The 21,076-nt window shown below is 43.8% G+C and overlaps 1 protein-coding gene across 9 annotated transcripts in view; it reads right to left on the minus strand.

Annotated features, from left to right (window-relative positions):
• Window positions 1–21,076, minus strand: part of DIP2C (DIP2 acetate--CoA ligase C (putative)) — a 1,026,208-nt gene that overhangs the window by 492,178 nt on the left and 512,954 nt on the right. The window lies entirely within an intron of this gene.

Below are 21,076 nucleotides of genomic sequence, written 5' to 3' on the forward strand. Positions count from 1 at the left end.
CTCCGTGCTGTGACCAGGGCGGAAGCCATTCTGGGACAGATATAATAAGCCACTATTATTCAAGAAGCACGTGAGGATGTTATTAGTATGTGCCTCTGCAATTTTAGCTACCCACAGCAACAATGATATAGGGAGGAAATGTTCCAATTTAGCTGGATCAAGTGAGGGTTTCTTGAGTAGAGGGACCACCCTTGCCTGCTTCCACAGCCTAGGGACAACTGCTGTGGTAAGGGAGATGTTAATTACCTGGCACAATGGTGCAAGAAGCACAGGTAGGGACTCCCTGAACTGGGCCTGCTTCATGATGCATATTTTATGATGTATAATTGTGATTCAGGAAAATGTGCACTGAAAACTAGCCCTGGTTGGTGAACTCCGCTGCATTCGCGGAGTTTTCTGCGAGCTCCATCCTCAGCGGAACTCGCAAAGTACAGAAAACTCCGCTCTACGTCGTGCAGCAGAGTTTTTTCCCTGCTCGCACACAGTAAGTTGGCGGGCGCAAGCTGCAGCTCGGGTAGAATTTCTACCCGAACAGTAGGAAGATCAGCACGAACGGCAGTTCGCCCTGCACTCCGCCACTTGCGGAACTCCGCAGAGTTTTTTTTATCACTTTGCGGAGGTCCGTGCAGCGAAACTCCGTGAACTACGCCCAGGCCTGCTGAAAACAGGACTACATATTCCTAGATTAAGCAGTAGTATATTACGGAGGCTTTGCACCATGTAGGGTTATTTATGGTACTCTGCGACCTCCGGAATTCCCATCTCAGGATCTACAGATATCAAGTCAAAGTCAAATGATCTTTATTCGGATTGTAAAACATCCATAAAAGTACACATAAAATCCAGCAGAAATAAAAACACAAATTACGTTTCATTTGATTACAAATTCATAGCGATGCAACTTTTTCCATGTGCAAAAATGCAATCGTTAGTGCAAAATATACAATGTGCAATGAGCAAAGTGCAAAATGTGCATAGTGCCAGTATTTCAGTCAATTAGCAGAGAAGCACGGGGCCGTACAGCTGCTTTAAAAAAGCAGCTCACTCTAAAAATGGCCTCGTCCGTTTTTAACAATAACAAGTCTTTAAAAGCTAATTAAAATCCATCAGAGCGTTTTTTCTACAGTACGGCATTAGAAAGTGCAAAGTGTGCATTCTATAAAAACCACAAAAGAAAATAAAATGAAGCAAACTCTGTTTGCCGCCTATATTACAGGGACAGCTTAGATTTTCCACATTTTTGTTAAATCCTAACGGGAAGCTGAGTAGATTTATAATGCTTCCATCCCTGAACCAGAATAGCAAACTCCTGTTCCACCTGCCAAGCTTTAAGCGGAGGTAGCCCTGGGGCGAAGCAAATGGTTTATAACTTGGCTCCATGAGGGAAGTATATCTAACTGAGGTCGGCTTAGCCGAGTCACACCTTATCCTCTCCTTACGGTAAGAATCGTAAAGGGCCTTTTTAGGTCTCGCCTAGACGAAAGCAAAGCGAAGCTTTGCTGTCTAGGGCGAGCCGACTTATGTTGTTACTTCTGGGGGAATGAGGACAGCAATCTTCCACGCGCTTTTTCTTCGAGATTGTACCTCGTGAGCTCGCACGTCGTCACTCACGCATGTGCACAAAGAAAGCCATACACACACTGCATATACACACACGCACCCCCCCTTAAACAGACACACGCGCACACAGACAGACACAAACACACTCAAACAGACACACACGCGTACACCCCACCCCCACTCACCCCTCCTCTCACTCAACACACTCACCTGTTCTGGCGGTGCTCGGCGGCGGATCTGCATCTCGGGCGGCGGTAGCGCTTTCCGGGGCTCTCTCACCACATGAGAGCCCCGCCTTCCCCATGCGCCCGCCCGCTCTTCACCCGGTCCCCCATCTCGGGACTGGGACTCAATGCGGAGCCTTCGTGGCTCCTCGGGCAGCTCTGTCTCCCTCTCGCCGCGATGGGGCGGGACTTCCGGTTGGGGCCGCGCTGTGATTGGCCGGCTTCCCAACCGCTTCCGGGTCGTCGCAGGCAGCGCGGGGGCCCGGCGGGTATTTGTTTTATCTGCCTCCTGCTTTTTTTTGTATATAGTTACGGTTAGACCATATAGCAATCTGCCATCAGTATAGCATGGCAGCGCATGTAAACAAGGGTGCAACTTTTCAAATGTGCACTCATTCCCCAAAAAAGGCATCACCAGCTGCTCTCTGGGGCCGGATTGGCACGTCACAAAATAAATACCCACAGGGAAATACACGTCCTAAAAAACTATACATTTGACTCGCATCACTTTCATTGCTCAATCCTTAAAAAACAAGCATTGAAAATGCAATAGGTCTCGCCTTTTATTTAGTTAAAGCCATTTGCTTTGCTAATGGTATTGTATAGCAAAGCAAATGGCTTTAACTTAATTAAGGGCGAGACCTATTGCATTTTTAATGCTTGTTTATTAGGTTCTTGTGCGTGTGGTTAATCAGTTGCGGGGATGTAAAGAGATGACCTAGCCCCACACTCGATAAACTATTTTCCACAGCCTTAAACCAAGGAATAAAGTTAGCCCTCTCGCAATTTAAGCAGTCCGTAATAATATCACGTGACAGGGAGGCAGCAGGATTACACCAGATTTTTATCCAGAACAATGGAGGTCGGGATCTTATGAAGTCCTCTATATAATGGAGGTTTAATTCCCTGTGACAAATATGAGTTGGTGCGCTAATGACCCCCCCCCCCCCCCCCAAAATCTTCCGACAAAATCTATTTTCTTCAGTCTGTAGTTGGGTACAGTTGGAATAACCCCACACCTCAGCACCATAGGTACCTACAGGAAGACATTGTGTTCTATAGATTTGTAACAATGACATGATCACGTCTGCCTGATAGGGTTGGCGAAGGGAGGTTAGAGAATTTATAGCCTTACTCATTTTGTTCCTTCCCTGGGCAACATGTGGTTGCCAGGAGCCAGTGTTTGAAAGTAACAAACCCAGATAGGGGAAAGTACAGGTGCTTTTTAAGATGTTGTCCCCTGATTGGATATGGCTTATTTTATAGCTTTTAGGGCCGCAAGACATTATAAAAGATTTTTTTAAATTGGTACAAAGGCCCAAATCTGCCATATATTTAACAAAACCCAGGATTAAAATTTGCAAAGCATTGGGTGTGCAGCCCATAAGGACCGCATCATCCGCATAGAGAAGTGCAGGGACAGGTTTGCCATTAACTTGCGGAACATCATTAGTGTTTTTAGCCATAGAAACACTCAAATCATTTATATACAAAATAAAAAGCAGGGGGGCCAAGACACAACCCTGTCTGACCCCCCTGCCGATTAAAATATCATTAGAAACTTCACCATCATTGTTAATACGGACACGTGCTTTCAGGTCGCTATGAAGATGTGCCAGAAAATAAACTAAAGATTCATCTAGACCATAATTCAGCAGGACAGACCATAAGCGGGAACGGTTAACAAAATCGAAAGCAGAACTTAAATCCATAAAACCAAAATATAAGGGTGATTTTTTGGCAATCGTATATTTGGCCATAAGTAGGTTTAGGTTCAGGCACTGCTCCACCGTGCCAGCTTTACTTCTAAAGCCTAGCTGGCAGGGATGTAAGATGGTGTTTTCTTCTGCCCAGGTACTAATTCTGTTAAAAAAGGACCCTGCCTAGGACTTTTAGTGTATTGTCAATTAATGATATGGGGCGATAGCAACCAGGATCGAGTCTATCGCCTTTTTTAAATATTGGGACAATCGTGCTGCAAGACCATGTTTCCGGGACAGAGGTGAGGGATAAATTATTGAAAACGTTGCATAGCAGGGGAGCCCAGAAATCTGGTTCAGATTTAATTTGGTCAATAGATAGGCCATCTGGACCAGGGGCTTTGCTCCCAGCGCTTTCAGCAATAGCATCCTCCACCTCAACAAAATGTTTAAAGACTTGATAGCTGGGTTGATTTCAAATGGGTTACCAGACGCAGAGGCATCATAGATCTTAGAAAAATGGTCAATCCACACATCCCCTGTTATGTTACAGTTGATAGGGGAGATATTAGAGTCCAATGATCTAAGATTCTTAACGGCCCTCCAAAACCCTGCAGCATTTCGTAAGGCGGCTGTGCGGACAAGCGAGTCACAATGATCTTTTAATAGCTCTTCAGATCTAATTTTTAAACAGTGTTTATATCTGGATCTCAGAGTCCTTACCAGGAACGGGTCGCGCGGAGCAGCAGTAAGGGCAGCCCCGAGTTCCCGGTTAGCTTTAGAGCATGAGGTGTCAAACCACCTAGGATTGATATTAATAAGGGCTTGGACAGGTTTGGAAATTTCAGTTTTTATTGCCTTACAGAGCTCACAAAATGAGTTGACAATATCGAGCCCCGGGCTGGAGGTTGATAGACAAACCGAGACTAGAGTAGGATATTTTTTGATGACTCTAGCCAGGACATCCTGGTTGTCTATCCCCTTCCAAGCCACCCTTAACCTGTCAGTCGATGCAATTAGGTTTTTAGCCCCGATTTCTGTTTTCTTCCTCAGGGTTTTAATTGATTTAAGGCGAATTAGAATGGGGTAGTGGTCACTATACGGGGACCTGATAACCTTAGATTTCAATAAAAAATCCTCGAGGAGAGATGAGATAAATACGTAATCTATGGTGGTAGAGCTCCCGCGCCCTATATAGGTAGGGACAGGTACATTGATCGCATCTGTATCTAATTTCTCCATTACGTCAACTAAATCGCGTGATGCCAACAGGTCAAGTAATTCTTCTCCTCTCCTACAGGGTGGAGTTCTGGGATGGATGTGAGCGTTAAAATCGCCTCCCAGGCAAATGCCATCAAATCTGCCGTGTTTTTGACCATCCACGACTTCATCAATGAAGTTAAACAGATTCAGAAAGTTAGTGTTAGGGTGGGTTATAAAGTCATTGTTATAGAAGTTAATAAGGCATAACTTTAACCGGCCTATATATTTCAATGCCATAAAGTTATTGTTATTAGTTGGCAGTATACAATTTTAACCCCAGCTGTAATTTTGACCCAAGTTGATAAACCCCCACTGGGGTGACCAATGGGAGGAGAGGGGACAATCAGATTATGGCAACTATATCCCTCAAGGAGTAGAGATCTTGTGCACCAGGTTTCCTGCAGCATTAAAACATCAAAACTGGTGACCCAATCAGTCCAGGACTTTATGTTCATTTTGGCATTGAGGCCGGCAATATTCCAACTGAAGATTGATAATTCATCGGAAACTGTGGTAGAAACATGGCCCTGAGCACCCTTGGTGGGGTCCGATGACAACCTACGCCTGCCTGAAGAAATAGGCGGTATTACAGTGGGACAGATGGACGAATCACCTGCGGGAACTTCCTTATTGGTATGATCACTAACTGAAATGTGAGATGAAATGTCTAATGGTCAGTCCAAACTACATGTGTCTGCTAGTGCAGTGTATCTATTAAAAAGTGGAAAAGACGGTGGCGCTGGAAAGAGTGGAAGGGGCGGTGGGAGGGGAGAAGAGTTGCCTAGGTGGTGGCCTATAAAAGTAGCCCAAAGGCAAGGGGGTAATAACAGTAGATGGTCCAGGGTAAATACTGTTGCGATTGAGTATGAGTTTAGCAGTGCCAGGGTACCTGAAGTTTAGAACGATGCAGTCCCCATTAAAGTCTTTACGTAAGGGGCCAACCCAACTTACACAACAAGCAGACAGAATTTCGTTTGAGATATCGTGGCCTACCCCCTTGTGCTTGGTCAGCCAGTCAATGCACTTATTGTTTAGCTGGACCCAGGACTCACCTTGTCCCTCCTTAAGGGGTGGGACGCCTGCCAATACTAAGACGTATGGGCAGGCGTCAGGTGGTAAATGCAGGGCAGGTTCTTGAGATTTTCTGGGTCTGCTGGCTGCTGGTTATTCCTTCCTAGCGTTATTACAGCTTTGGACCGCAGGTTGCACAGGGATTGTGTTAAGGCCCTCCTGTCGTGTGCCATTGAATGTAATGGTGGTGTTAGAGGAGGCGGCAACTGCGAGAGGAGTGGGCTTGGCTTTAGTGGCAGGTTTAGTTTGCCCTGTTTTGGTGTGACTAGGTATATTATTAGCTGTTGGGGTACTGCTGGCAGGTTTAGGAGCGCCCTTTGTGCTACTGCTAGTACTAGGCGCGCCACACAAGAAAACCTTGCCAGCAGACTCCAGGTCTTTCAAAAGGCGATCGCCCCTCAGCTGGTCAAGACTAATCGTCCCTTTCCTTTTTACCTCTTCCTTTTTAACCAAGTTTTCTAATTTATCTAACCTTTTAAAAACAATATTAAATTGCTTGATCATTTGACATTCCAATTGTTTAAAAATAGAGTCCACAATTGTCTCAATAAAATTCCCATTGGGCTTGGGTTGAATGATGCTCTCAGTCAAAAACTCAGTCTGTGTGCCCAAGGAATTGTTGTCATCAATAGAAAGGGTTATGGGAGTAACCGAATCAGCATTTTGCGGCATTTCGGTGTTAACAATGTTACCCTCAGATTGTTGCTGTTTCCCTCTGGTCCACATGCTCTGCGGAGTTGGTTGGTTTTTATTGCGGGCAGGTTGCTTCCTTTTATTTACAGTAGATTTCAGGGGGCCCCTTTTCCTTTTGCCCTCGCCAGTTTTATTGCTTGTTGACGGGGGTGAAGTTATGGACTGTACAACACAGTCAGGCTGAGAGGCAATGGTTATGACCGGACTGCTGTCCCCAGGCAGCATTTCCAACGATGTTACCATGGTAGATGGTTTCAGGATGGTAATTGCTGGAGATAGCGGACGAGTATTAAAAGGGCTAACTTGGGGTGACTGTAGGTCAATGGTGCTGCAACCCAGTGACATCCTCCTTTCCGTGTTAGCAATTTCCTCCTGGACCATTGTTAGGGCGTTTTCCAGTAAGCATTCAAAAGAGGGAGGTGGAATAGGGGAGCTGACAGGGGCAGGCGTTGTAGACGTGTTATTACGCTTCCCCATGATGATTTAACCCCTGCTCACCTTTTGTTGCAGATGTCAGAGCTGTGGCCCAGCCCAGCCTCCTCTGGCCTAAGAGGGCCCGCCCTTTGCCCGGGCTTAGCCCGGCACACGCCCGCGCACGTCCCGCGACGCAGAGGGAGCGTCCTGTTGAAGTAGCGCCTCCGGGCGCGCTGTGGCCGGATGCAGGAAGTGGCCGCAAGGCTCCCTGGGAGCTGTAGTCTCTAGCCGCGAGGTGGAATGCGGTGGCGGCGAGACTTACAGCGTTTGGGCCCCAGCAGCGAGCGGGCGAGCGTCTGTCCGGCAGGTAGGTTCTCCCTTCACTGGTTACTTCAGATTGCCCCCGCTCCACCGAGGGAGCGTCCTGTTGAAGTAGCGCCTCAGGGCGCGCTGTGGCCGGATGCAGGAAGTGGCCGCAAGGCTCCCTGGGAGCTGTAGTCTCTAGCCGCGAGGTGGAATGCGGTGGCGGCAAGACTTACAGCGTTTGGGCCCCAGGAGCGAGCGGGCGAGCGTCTGTCCGGCAGGTAGGTTCTCCCTTCACTGGTTACTTCAGATTGCCCTGTGGACAAAACACCCCTACTTGTGGCAATCTCCACCTCTCATGCTATGTCTAGCGGGCAGGGAGAACAGATGCCCTGCTGCACTATCTTGTCAAGGCCTGTAGCTGGCTCCATTTGACACTCTGTACAGGGACCGGTCTACACTTGCAGTACATCTTGAGCTTTGAGCACACAGAATGGGCAATATTCTTAACCATTTAAGTCAACATTACGAAAGATATGTAACTTTACTTTTTAGAGGTGTCAACATTGGACAGAAGTTGCTAATATCTTAAAAAAAAAAAAGTATCTAACACTCTGTGTTGATGTGTGCATGCTGACAGACGCATCTAGTTGGCCCATGCCCATGCTTCTTCGTGGTTCTCCCATTGCTAGAATCCTGGAGCCAGACCTTCTCTGGACCTTTAGTTTGTTTCAACTGTATTTATAGATCTCTTACTACCCCTGACGAGGCGTCGACGTGCTACTACCTGAAACTGTGAACTGCAGGTCACACTGCTATTTTATAGCCATTTCCTTGACAGTATCGTGTTCTGACTGGATATCGGAAGCGGGTGGTAAAGGGGACAATTAAAAGAGCGGGTGGACCCAGCTACGGATAATGTTATTCCACCATTATGCTCAAATGGCTCCTGACTTTCCGCCTTTGAGCGCACAAAGAACATGTAATCTGTTTGCCTAAGAGGACATTGCAGATCTAAAGGCACCATTAAGCTGCACGTCTGAACAAAAAAGAGTAATCAAAAATGAAAGAAGGAATGAATTAATGATACCGGGTTTCACTGCCCACTTCACTTGCAGCTTGCGAACAGCCTGCGCATCTGGAATAGCTGTGTGCAGTCAATAAATAAACGGACAAAAACAGCACGTTCACATTTGATTGAGTATTTACATAAATAGGCTGCTGAAAACTGCACTTCAGCTGAACAGCCGAGCAAGTCTGTGGGTCAAATCATCACTGCATCCGCCGTTACAGCTGCCAGTGCATCACAATCTTGTCGGTACCAGTGACAACCCCCTCACAGGCCTGTCCAGGGATCGGTGCTCTCAGGCGAGTTACAAAAGAGAGAGCATCTCTGTCTAAGTGCTGAAGATTTGTTCTGTAACAATTTCAAGCTGTGACTCTTAGCTTTGTATCCCCTCTGCCCCGGCATCTCAAGTCTCTTTCAAAAGGGTTATCATTTAAAAAACATGTATGCATCGTCAGGTAATAAAACAGCTGTCCGTTGGCTGGCCTCTTGTAAGAGTCACCTTCGTCCTCTCCTGTATTTCAAAGCTTCAAAACCAGTTTGCAAGCTGGCAATTAAAGGCCCAGGCTTATAATCAGAAGGAAATAGAAAAAATACTAAGGAACCAAGAAACTGGAGGTGGAGTGAGAAGAGAGGGAGGAGTGATGAAAGGTTGACTCATAGGGCCAGAGTAGTAATGAAGGCCTGTATCGTGAACAGCAGCACTACCATACGGCATACAGCATATTATTGGGCATTTGCTGCCACCTGCAGAGGTTGCGCAACTTTTCCTATCCTCTTAATAAATCTCTGTTATAAAGTTTTTGTCACCCTTCAGAGTCTAGCAGCGCTATCTAGCAAACTTTTAAATGAAACAAAATTAAGTATAAGTGTACATATGCACTATTTTTAGTAAGTCCCAAAAATAGGAAAATGACGAGGAAAAAAGTTTGTAAGGCATTTGCCTGCCCGCCCGCCTCCTGCTCTCCTGAACCTGTCCTGTGTGCAAGACCGAGCGGAGCGCTGAGAGCGGAGCAGGGGCAAAGAACTACAAATCCCAGCGGCCCTAGCAGCATTTGCCGCGTCACTTTCGCGCCAGGAGGCGCAGAAATACGGCGACACCCCCGTCTCGCGGGACGCGAGCGGGACGCCCGGAGCTAAGCCCGGGCAAAGGGCGGGCCCTCTGTGGCCCTCAGTGGCCGGGCTGGGCCCCGTCTCTTTATTTTTTGTTGTTCTATTCTTATGTTGTTTGGTCCGGATGATGTAAGGTCTCGAGTTGAGAGGGACTGCACTATTCCATTATCCAGAGTACCTGACCACTGACCGCATTGACTTAACTTATTATTTTAAATCGCGATTACTCACCTTTACGTATTATTTTTTATATACCACCATCTCGCTAAGCCGGAGTGGGCGAAGTTTATAGTAAAAGATGACAAAAAAACTTCGCTCGGGGAGAATGGTAGGTGGAAGAACCTGTGCCAAAACTAAATCAAATCCCTTGAGAAATATGGTCGTGAATCAACAGCTGTTAAAAGGCCAGTGTCAGCTCTTTGAACTGTGGGAAAAACCGGTGGAAAATTCCCCAATGGTCGCTCTAAAAGGTAACACTGTTTCTGGCATTCAAGTGAATGATAACCACATTGCAGATGCTAATGCCTCTTCTGTGCCTCTTGAGACACCAATGGTGTCATGTATGGACACCTCCTGCATTGTGCATTCGGAGGAGGGCAAGGTTAATATTCTTCCTGCCCTCTCACTGAATGATTCGCTAGTGAATAATTCCATGCCTCCCCTGGAGTCTTCCTTGAACAGCTTGGAGGCTCAAGCCTCACCACCTCTCTCTATTGATCTGGAACTCTGTGGCCGGTATGTGAAGCCGATCAGTCCGGCTGCTCCAGAAACGGACAATCTTATAGGAGGGGCGACTCCGTCTGGGTTGCTACTTTTTAGTAGTACCCCGTCTGTGAACAGTCAATGTTTATCTGATGCATTAAATGATTCCAGGAATCCATTTTTCAATCTATCCGGCAATTGTCCTACAGTCGGGGCTGGTGATAAACCTTTATCAGAATCCTTGATTGCACTGGAACATCTGTTAGCCTCTATTCTGTTCCTACTGGGAAAATTTGTAGGCAGCTCGGACTGTATTCTGGATTCGGTTACTCAAATCTTGGAAAATTTACTGCAAAAAGCACCGGCAATGAAGAATACCCCCCTTTTTCCACAGGGTACGAAATTAAATAAGGGGGAAGCCGAGCAGCATATAGAAAACTCCAAGATAAAGGTCCCCGAACCAGTGTCAGCAGAACCTTATTGCAGCATTGTTAAAGGTTCATGTGTATCTGCTGCACCGAACTGTATCTTGAAGGCGGATTTGGGGATAACGGAAGAAATCATGCCTACCCCTGACTGTCAAGTACCACAAGAACTTTTTCCGATCTTCTGTTCGGAAAATAAAAAAGTCACTTCCGAGGTTAATCAAGAAGGAGGGGGAAAAAATGGAAAATGTATAAAACATAAAGGCAACAAAAGGAAACTGGTGCGTAAACATAAGAAGAAAAGACAGAGGCGGATAAGGTTTCTTGACTCTATAATTCTAACTGATCAGGAAGATAAAGCCACTGAAGTTATTCGATCCACCGTTACGGTGACTCCGGAACCCAATCCTTCCTATTGTGTTCCAGAGATCTTTGGAAATTCTCCACTTAGGATCAGGGAGGCTCTAATACAAGAGGATGGCTTGGGCTCTAACTCTTCCTTTGAATCAAATTTAAAGAGTCCCAATCCAGCTATTTCTGAGCTACTTAATCCCTTGGCTGCTCCTTTCCCTTTCACAGGTGGGACAGGGGAATCGCTTCGTCCCACTGTGGAACAAAAAGAGGTTATACCTTATGTGGACACTCATGTGTTGGACTTTCTTCCACTATTTGAGGTTGACTTATTATTAAATAGATCATGGCTACTCAAACGCTTTAGTGAAATGGATAAGTTACATCGTATTCAAACAAGCGATATTGAGTTAGTCTCTTTGCTAGGGGGAAATAATGTTACTAGTATAAGGGTCAAATTCTACTCTAAAATAATTGTAAATTTGGTTTTGCAACAAGCAGAGAGTTTCCAACGCACAGGCATCGATGTTTTACCTATTGTGAATTTTGATTACAAAGACGTTTCCCATGGGTTGTCCCAAAAGGATGATAGTCAAAGTGGGGCTACCTTATTACCTAAAGATATAAAGATCTGGGTTTCAAAAGGAAAACGTGTGGTTTCCCAGGTGAAACCTCCACCACTGATTCAAAAACCCTCGCAATTAGAGGATTCTAATCAGTGGAATTGGTTGCACAACGCTTTGTCTTCTAAACCCACCGACAACCCTAAACTGTTTCAGCACCTTTAACAATCAATTGAAAATTATTTCATGGAACGCTGCCGGGATACACAGTAGTCCGGAGAAATTTGAGTTTCTTTTTTCCTTGGGTGCAAATGTGATTTGCATTCAAGAAACATGGTGTATTAATAGAATGGATGTTATAAAGGATTATTTTGTGTTGGAGGTCCCGGCGGTTGCTTCTAGGAAAGGGCATGCTAAGGGGGGTATTGCGTGCTTGCTATCAAATGAATGGAATTGGAAATTCTCTCAGTATATTGACCCAAGTAACCTCTTCCAAGCCATAACTTTAGCCAATCTCCCCACCCTCTCTAAGACGGCGTCTCTTATAATTATTAACGCTTATATCCCTCCGGAAAAGGGTTTTAACGTTGTGTTGAAGCAGATCTTCCAATATATTGACCAGGTTAAAAAAATATCACCCCTTTCAGAAGTGATCCTTGTGGGTGATTTAAATTGTAAAATATCTAACTCCAGTATGAACCTCTTTAGAAATAAAGCCAAAGAAGAGGCGCATTTCATTCCCCAATCCCTTTTTCCCGATAAAATAACAACCAATAAAAGAGGGAAGATACTGTTGGAGGAACTTTCGGCAGTCGAGGGTCTTATCCTAAATGGAAGATTCCCCTCGGACGTACCTGCAAAATTTACGCATAAATCGCACAGTAAATCTTCTATAATTGATTATGCGATTTCGGACTTTAATATATTTCCTTGTATCTTGGATCTGATGATAGTCCCCACGATATTGAGTGACCATAATGTAATACTCTTGACTATCTCTTCAAAACCTCCTAGTACGGCTTCATGGGCGATTAACAGCAAAGACACAGCCTTCCATGCATCCTCCGGTAGATGCTTTTGGAATCCATCTTTAATTTCCGGGGTGCATGTTATTTTACGTAAAACCATAGCAGATCTGAATGCTTGGTACGGTTCGGAAATTGCTAGTTTTGAGAACCTTATGTTGAACATCACTTCTGATGTGAAAAAGGCTAGACGGCCCCCGAAGCGGGCATATGTGCCCAATGCCCTGTACATACTGAATAAAGAAATAAATAAATTAGTCCGTGCCCAATTTGTAAGTAGATCTGGGGAACGGGGAAAAGAACTTTTGAGGTTAAAAAGAAAGAGAGTTAGACTAAAAGTGAAATTACAAAAGGAAAAGGAAGATCTGGTTTGGATAAATCTAAGGGAAGCAGTAGCGCATGGTAAGATCCGCAAATTTTGGTCCATAATCGGGATGGGATGCGGCAATAGATTAACCCCCTGCCCAATCCCTATTACCGAAGAGGTTTGGTCTGCCTATATCAGGGATCTTTACGGGGGGTATGGTACCTTAGCAGATTCTAGCCCCCCCGATGTATTCACTGATGGAGAAATTATGTATCCATCAGAGGAAATAATTGCTATGGCCATAAAGAACATGCGCTCGTCCGGTGCAATGGGGCCGGACGAATTACCTATGACGGTCCTGAAGCAGGAACCCTCCCTCTGGAGTAAAACACTCTATCCCTTATTTAAATCCTGTTTTGATTCTAAGAAGGTTCCAGCATCTTGGAGGGGTAGTATCCTGGTCCCTATCTTTAAGAAGGGCTCGAGGGATACCCCCAGCAATTACCGTTTAATTGCTCTCCTCGACGCAGTCGGTAAGATCTTTGCGAAGTGTCTTTTAAATTTACTTTCGGACTGGGTCGATGCGAACAATATTTTACCACGTGAACAAACAGGATTTCGTAGGGAGCACGGCACTCTAGACAATCTGACCGCCCTTCATGTGATATCGGACAAGTATACGCAGGTGAGAGGGGGAGTTGTGTACGCAGCTTTTATCGATTTCTCCACGGCGTTCGATAGAGTGGATCGCAGAACGCTGTGGAGAAAATTAGCAACTATTGGAGTACCCCCATACTTGCTGGAACTTGTTCGTACATTACATACGGAAACTTGGTGTAGGGTGTTGCAGGGGGGTGAAAGGGGTCTCTCTGATCGTATACCCTCTCTAAACGGCTTGAAACAGGGTTGCCTTTTGGCGCCTCTGTTATTTTCTTTATATACCCAGGATTTACCTGCAGCCGTATCTGTTTGTGAGGGCATTGCTCCAGTGCTAGGGGGGGCCCCCATCTCCTGCTTGATGTATGCTGACGATATTCTCGTTTTGGATCTAACACCCAAAGGGTTAGCAAATAGGTTGCAAGCACTTCATGCCTTTGCAGTTGCCCACTCTATGAGGATTAATATATCTAAAAGCAAAATCATGTGCATAAGGGGGAAAAAATTGTGCCGCTCAGAAAATTTTGGGTGGTCGATTGGTGGTCAGAAGTTGGAGGTAGTTAAAACTTATACCTTCTTGGAAAAGATTATTGCTGCCAACCTGAGCGAGAGGCCTCATATTGATCACTGTTCTCGAAAAGCCCTTGCGCATGGTAAAGGCATAAAATCACTATACGTAGCAACTGGGAAAAGACATTTCTCTTGTATGCTTGAGGTTTACAGAGCTAAGATCCCCGCTACCCTTATTTATGGTATTGAACTCGTTGAGTTAAAACTCTGGGATTTCTGCCATAAAACTGAAGGGAAACTACTAAGATCCTTGACTTCACTAAATACCAACTGCTCCTTGGCAGCGTGCAGACTTGAGTTCGGCCTAAGGAGCAGTTGGGTGCAGGGATTATGTGCCCTGGTACGTTGGGTGGCCTCACTTGCCAGAGCAGAACCGGGGACGATGAGAGCTCTACTTAAAAGTGAATTATTAGGCAACTTTAAAGAGTTTTCACAACTTATAAAGAACTTCAGAAAAGCGGTGACTCTCTTGAAACTGGATGAAAGTACTCTGTTCCTCCACTCTCGAGCACAACTAAAAATTTTGCTAAAACATGCATCTTGGGAACTAGGCTTTCAACTAGACAAGAACGAGATACAAAGAAAAGGTGGTTGTGATCTCCTTATTAACTCATATGTTGCCAAGAAAGCCCAAGCCTACGTATTATGGAATATACCTCATGGCATTAGAAGGTTGTGGTTCCTTATTCGTCATGATTTATTGCCTTTGAATATCCTCTTGTCCAAATGGTATGGAACATCGAAAATGTGTAATTTTTGTAACCTAAGTATACAGGATCGTATGCATGTTCTATTAATTTGCCCGGCACTTCGTACTTTGCGCCTTAAATGGCTAAAACCAATTTGCATTCGCTTGGGTATTTCCAATGTAAATATCTTCCTACAATTTTTGTACTCACCTATAAATGAAATGTTCTGCTTCTACATTTTTAAATTTTTTAAAGGATTTTTAGATATTTATTAATATGTTATAAAAATCTTATCGGCCTTTTGGTGGTACTCTTGCTAATGGATGAATCATGGACTTCTATATCATATGTTTGTGGAATATTCTGTTTGAATTTGTAGTTACCCTTGAACATGTTGCATGTGCTTCTTTTATATTTTATTTCTAATTATGTTATAAGTGCTTTCTTTTATCTTTTATGTGGCCCTCTATGAGAGCCAAAACATAAATAAATAAACTTTGAAACTTTGAAACTTTGTAAGGTTTTTCAGGTTTAATTTATTGGTTACACAGAGGAGTAATTGTAAAATAATGCAGGGGGCAGACGCACAAGTCTCGCAGTATACTAATGATAAGATAAAGTATCTAACATGCTGAATATTCAAAACGGAGATGTGTGTGTGTGGCCAATGGTAACAGAAATGGATCATCATGAAACTGCTCCATAGGTTAAAATTGTACTTTAAAGAACTTACACCTAAGTTCATGGCACGGTACAACAAACCCTCTGCTGACACTGGTGAAAAAGATAACCAGATCCCCAAGATGTAAAAAGCCACCTCTTTAACGGTTTCCCAGTAGCCAGGAGGGAAGTTTGAGAATTGAGATCCAGAGTCAAAAAATTCCATAACATGTGGTGTAAGGAAACTTGAGACCCCCTCCCCTTGTACCTGAAGCCACCTCCCCTCCCCCCCCCCTCCAGACCTAGTCAGGACCTCTCAGGCCAGAGGGGTCCCTCTGGAGCTCAGCCCCCCGCTCTACGGAGGCTGCGGGGATTAGTGTTACGCCATTGTCCATAGCCAGGATTGCGCCTTCTGTAGATTTCTCCATCTATTGGGGATCTCACAGATTTGCCCTCTATGTAAAGAAGCATGTTTTAATAAGTTAATTGCAGAGATTCGGAGTAGCACGAAACTCCCAAATTGCAACCACGAGAAAGTAGCTTAGTATGCTATGCAGCAGCTGTAAACAGCAACATGCAATATATACATCGGATTATCTTTAGGTAATCTAAGGATGAGTAAATAGGTTCCACTAGGTGCTAATAAACACATAGAAAGTGCCACAAAACACTTCAGGTAGGGTTTTATAAATAGTTATGATTAATGTACATGCACAAAGCTGACATTTCCCAAAAATTCACATAGCCCGTGATTAATTTGTGTACAAATTTTTTTTTAAAACAATAAAAAAAAATCAAATATAAAGAAAAATAAAAAATTGCTGGTGCCCAAAGCTCTGCTCAGATGCCTGCGGCTGGTGCTATTAAATGTCAGCAAGCTGAATAACAAGGATGTGGAGTATTGAAACCACCTCTAGCCTCTTTAATTCCACTACCAAACACTCCAGGCCCCTTTACCTACTCTTACAAGTTTCCTGCATTCTACCTTTGTGACGGGGTTTTTCGTGTTTCTCTTCCTTTGTCTTTCCACTTTGTGAGTTTTTCAGTCTTTTGTTCTCAGTAAATGTCGGATGCAGAAAAATAAGTGTTGGTTCCCGCCAAAATGAGTCTTGTTGGGCCCCACCAGCTCAAATTAAGTGCTGCAGTAGACCTAGGTGTCTTACTACTGGTTGAGAGCTTGAGAAAGTAAAAACATTTTCGATTGCTGTTTATCTCTTGACGGCTCGTCAAGTAACATGCTGAGTACCACTTCATTTCCCCTGCAAGTGGCAAGATGTGCTCTTCCATGGGGGATGGATTTGACTTTCAAACAATTGTCCCTTGGCAAAACACAATTCAAATTAAAGGACTTTCTGATTGTCCACGAATTATACTATGTGTAAACTGTTGGTCATTTGGAGTGGAAAAAGAGCCTCCATTACCTTGTTTCATAAATATTACTCAACCTAATCCACACTCTAAATATGCATGTACCCTGCTGCGTGTGCCCTGATACGGACACTGCAAAAGTTGATTTACTGGGACTGGAGGAGCAATCCAGTCCAAGCTCAAGAATAGCTGTGGCACCAGAATACATCACATCCCCCAATCTAATCCTGCATTGTTTATAATGGAAAAAGCAAAACTACAATACCCAGAAAGCTATGTGCTGATGGCCTGCTGGAAGGGACTCTTGAAAAGGGAAACAAATACAAAATCTATATGCAACCATAACATTGTTTTAATTCAAGAATGATGTGCTTGTCACACACTTTCAAAGCAATATGTGAACCACACCTAAAACAACATTGTACTTCTGTAGTGTTTAGAATTCTAGAATAGGCATAAACGCACTTAAACCCCGGTGAAACTAGAACCTAAATCAAAAAAATAAAACTGTACAAAACATAAAGGGTGCAGTAATACTGGCAATGTTTCATAAAACAAAAAAATCACAAATATCCCTGCACGCTAATCCACACTCTATGTCCATCAAGATTCATTCATTTGAGCTACTGTTAAAATGTCCCAAATACCGAGCGCCATGAGGCCCACAAACTCGTGTCAATCTCAGACAATTACAGGAATGTACCAAAGCGACTACAAACACTATTTCAAAGTACTATTGTTAGTTCATTTGCTTGAAGGAAGCCGACTCTTTCCGACCAAGAATTCAGCACGTTTCCATTCAATATCTAAAAGCTTTTCTCTAAACGCTTCTCTTATAGCAGGCACTGCCAGGATTCCAATTTATCTTGAGTCATTTCCTCGTCTTTGAGATTGAAAGTCTGGCTTTCTGCCAGACAAGGGCAGCAATACAGCCCTCCAGGCTTGGAGTTACATGAAAAATGGCTTCCCAGCACAGACAGGGCTGAAACACTCTGGCTAGAACATTAGATCTATCAGGAGCATTTAATAAAGTGCAGTGTGAGCCTTTTACAGAGGTAGACTGAAGGTACAGGTTCCACAACCCATTCCCTTATATAGGTTAGCATGTGGTTTAACAAACTGATTCTCTCAATTTACTTTAACTTGCTACAGTACTGTCTATAGCCAAGGAGTAGCTCGCGAGCTACCGGTAGCACTCAAGCTATCTGTAAGTAGTTCTCCTGTGTGGAGCCCAGTAAAATAAATTGGAAGCTGTCATTTGGCTGAATAAAGATGTATACCAAAAATGAAAAGCATGCATCTGGGACAAAAATATGTGTATTTTCAGAACTGATGTTATGTTATGCCTATTTGTATAGTGCACTAATCACCCGTGAGGGTATCCAGACGCCCGAGTAGGTGGGGTGTCCTCTGAGAGAGCACTCACCTATGCACCTGTCCTCTGAGAGGACACTCACCTATGCACCTACTCAAGCGCCTGGATATCCTCACAGGTGATTAGTGTGCTATACAAATAGACATAACATAACATCAGTTCTGAAAATACACAAATTTTCGTTCCAAATATATGCTTTTCAATTTTGGCATACATAAGCGGATTGGAGAAAATGATTCAATTGGCAATAAATATTTAAATCTGATATTTGGTGATAAAAATCAAACAGTGTTGGGGAGACATTACTAATATCATTAATGAGGTGCTAGGGACATTGCCACTATGGCTGTTAAGTAAGAAGCCTGCAGAGGCTTTCTACATTTACAAAGCATTTTTTACATTACTGTTGGCAACCCTGCGTGATGCACTGAGGTGATCACTGCTTGTAATCTTTGCATATGGTGGCCACTAATGTAATAATGTCTGATGTGGGAAGTATTACAGATCTAATATCAGTAGTCTGGGGGATTTTCATTGAACTCAAGTAGCTTCTTTTGTTGGAAACTTTGGAGCCTCCCGGTCTATATAGTGTCTATATGGTGAGTGGCGCAGGAAACTGACTCTTCCCGGTGGTTTCTGGCTCCTCTACCATATGCCACTAAAAAACCAAAGCAGGTTCACAGCTACGCAAACAATTTGTACATACACAACTGATTCAAAAGTTTTTACAGAGGATAAAATAACATTAGATGTCCACTTCATAACCATCAAAATCTGCATATACCAACATTGAGTAGATGCTAATGGGCAAAAGCATCCACGCAGGCCTTTAGTGGAAAATGTCCTACCACCACTACTGAAGGGGAAGTATCCTTCTTTAACCATCTACAGCACTGTTTCTCAAACTGGGGTCCGTGGACCCCCAGGGGTCCATGACATATTCCCAGGGGGTCCGCAGGCAGCAATTTTAAAAGCACAGCAAAGTTCCTTGTAGAATTAGTTTTCGAGCAACAATAAAAGTGTCAAGATAACAGCAGTGATTAATGTACCTGCGGGAGATAGATGAGAGTTTTGTCCAGTGGCAGGTTGGACTTATCTAATGTAGCACAGAGGGTTAATATGCCCGCTGCAAAGAACGTGTACCATGCATTTAAAAAAATAGTATTTCATGTGCATAGGTCAGTGGGTTACTGCTTTTATCACAGAGATTCCTTTGTTACTCTTCAGCTCATAAGAGACCATCATAATCTAGCACCGTGACCTATAAACGTTCATCAAAGAGCTGCTCACACACTGCATGGCACAAGTTAGTAACTTATGTTTTTCCCAGTCTTTCATTATCCTGATGCTGTTAAAGGAGTTTATTTGGGTGGACATTCATTTTTATTGTTAGTCAATGCTAACCACTGTGTTATGTTCTGAATCCTGAGTTTGTGCGTTTCCAGACCAAATGCCTACCAGTATGAAAGACATGTGAATCCTACACCTTGTAGTCCCCTTTGCCTTATGTAACATTTTCTCTACACTGATTTACAAGTATGATTCATTGTCTCTATATGTGTGTGATGTAAAGGGCTCTGACATCCTACAATGGTATGAGAGATGCTATAAAACAAATGAAATACATGTGACAGGTGTGCTATGGAGAAATGAGAGGCACTGTTGAAGGGTGATAATAAGGGAATCACTGAGGAACCCCAACAAAGATTGTTGTATCCTGGTGCACAGTGAGGTCATCATTTACTATTCTTTAAAAGCTGATACAATTCAATATATAATGATACATTTATTGTAGAATGCACCATTGTTTCCTAAATTTTCTTGTGGGGAGAGCCTCCCAAAGCCCCCTTTGCAGTGGTCAGGCTCACTCAGTGTGCACTGTATTGGAACTGGTCTGAAAACATTTGCCAGGGATACTTTGGGTTTCCACTATGGCCCTTGCAGGAGTAGGAGCCTCGTACTGCGAAATAAAACCAACCATTTAAAATATAATCACGGAGATGCAGCACCAACCTTCCCATTAAAATGTCTCTTTTTTTGCAAACTCTTTCAATATAAAATACTAAAATCTTTAGTAATTTGAGTATTTGTTTTGTGTGCACGTATGTTTATTTTTTTCAAATTACTCTTAATATTTGAAAATTAAATCATACAAATTGCTGGGGGTCGACGACTTCAAGTGGTGAGTCAATGGGGGTCCTCCGGAGTCAAAAGTTTGGGAACCACTGATCTACACGACCAAATATCTACCTGTCTTACAGAAGCCTGACTCCAACCAGCTAAAGTCCACTGCACCTATCCAATTAGTAGCAGCAGGCTTGTAGTCCAGTGGCATTATCGATATAGCTCCAACTGCCTTGAAAAAGCAAGCTGTACAGGGCCTACAAAAACACAGAGGTGATCCAGATAGAAACAATACATACCATTCCTCAATGGCAACCCACTAATGACATGTTTAAACTACTATATGTTCCAATCACCTTTAAAGAAATAGTTAAAGCCACATGAGTATACTTTTGAGTGCAAATCATCAGATAAGCCTAATAGGTAAGAGCTGCTTTAGCTACATACACCAAGAGACTGTGCTTTATAACAACCCCGGTACACTACCAAGGGTGGCTCGACTCACTGGGATCCCTCCCCCATCTGTCACAAATGCGATCATATGTTCCACTGAACCAGGATCTACCACTGGCCCCTCTGTGGGCTTTGTACTTCCTTCTCTCTTCCTTACAAGACTTTCTCCTTCTCGGGTGCAGGTGACTCACGGGACAGCTAGTGTTTTGGTTCTTGTTCTTAGTTTTCGTCTGATGGCATCTGTAATTTCCCTTTTTTCTTAGTTCTGAGACATAAACTTAACGATAATGAGACCTGGGAGACATAGACAATGCCTTTTGAATTAATATATATTTTGGGTTGCACCTATGATACGATATGGCAAGGTTTGAGAGGTTCGAATTGACATTAGATCCGGATT

Source organism: Lissotriton helveticus, chromosome 10 (genome assembly GCF_964261635.1).
Source record: "Lissotriton helveticus chromosome 10, aLisHel1.1, whole genome shotgun sequence".
NCBI classification, from domain to species: Eukaryota; Metazoa; Chordata; class Amphibia; order Caudata; family Salamandridae; genus Lissotriton; species Lissotriton helveticus.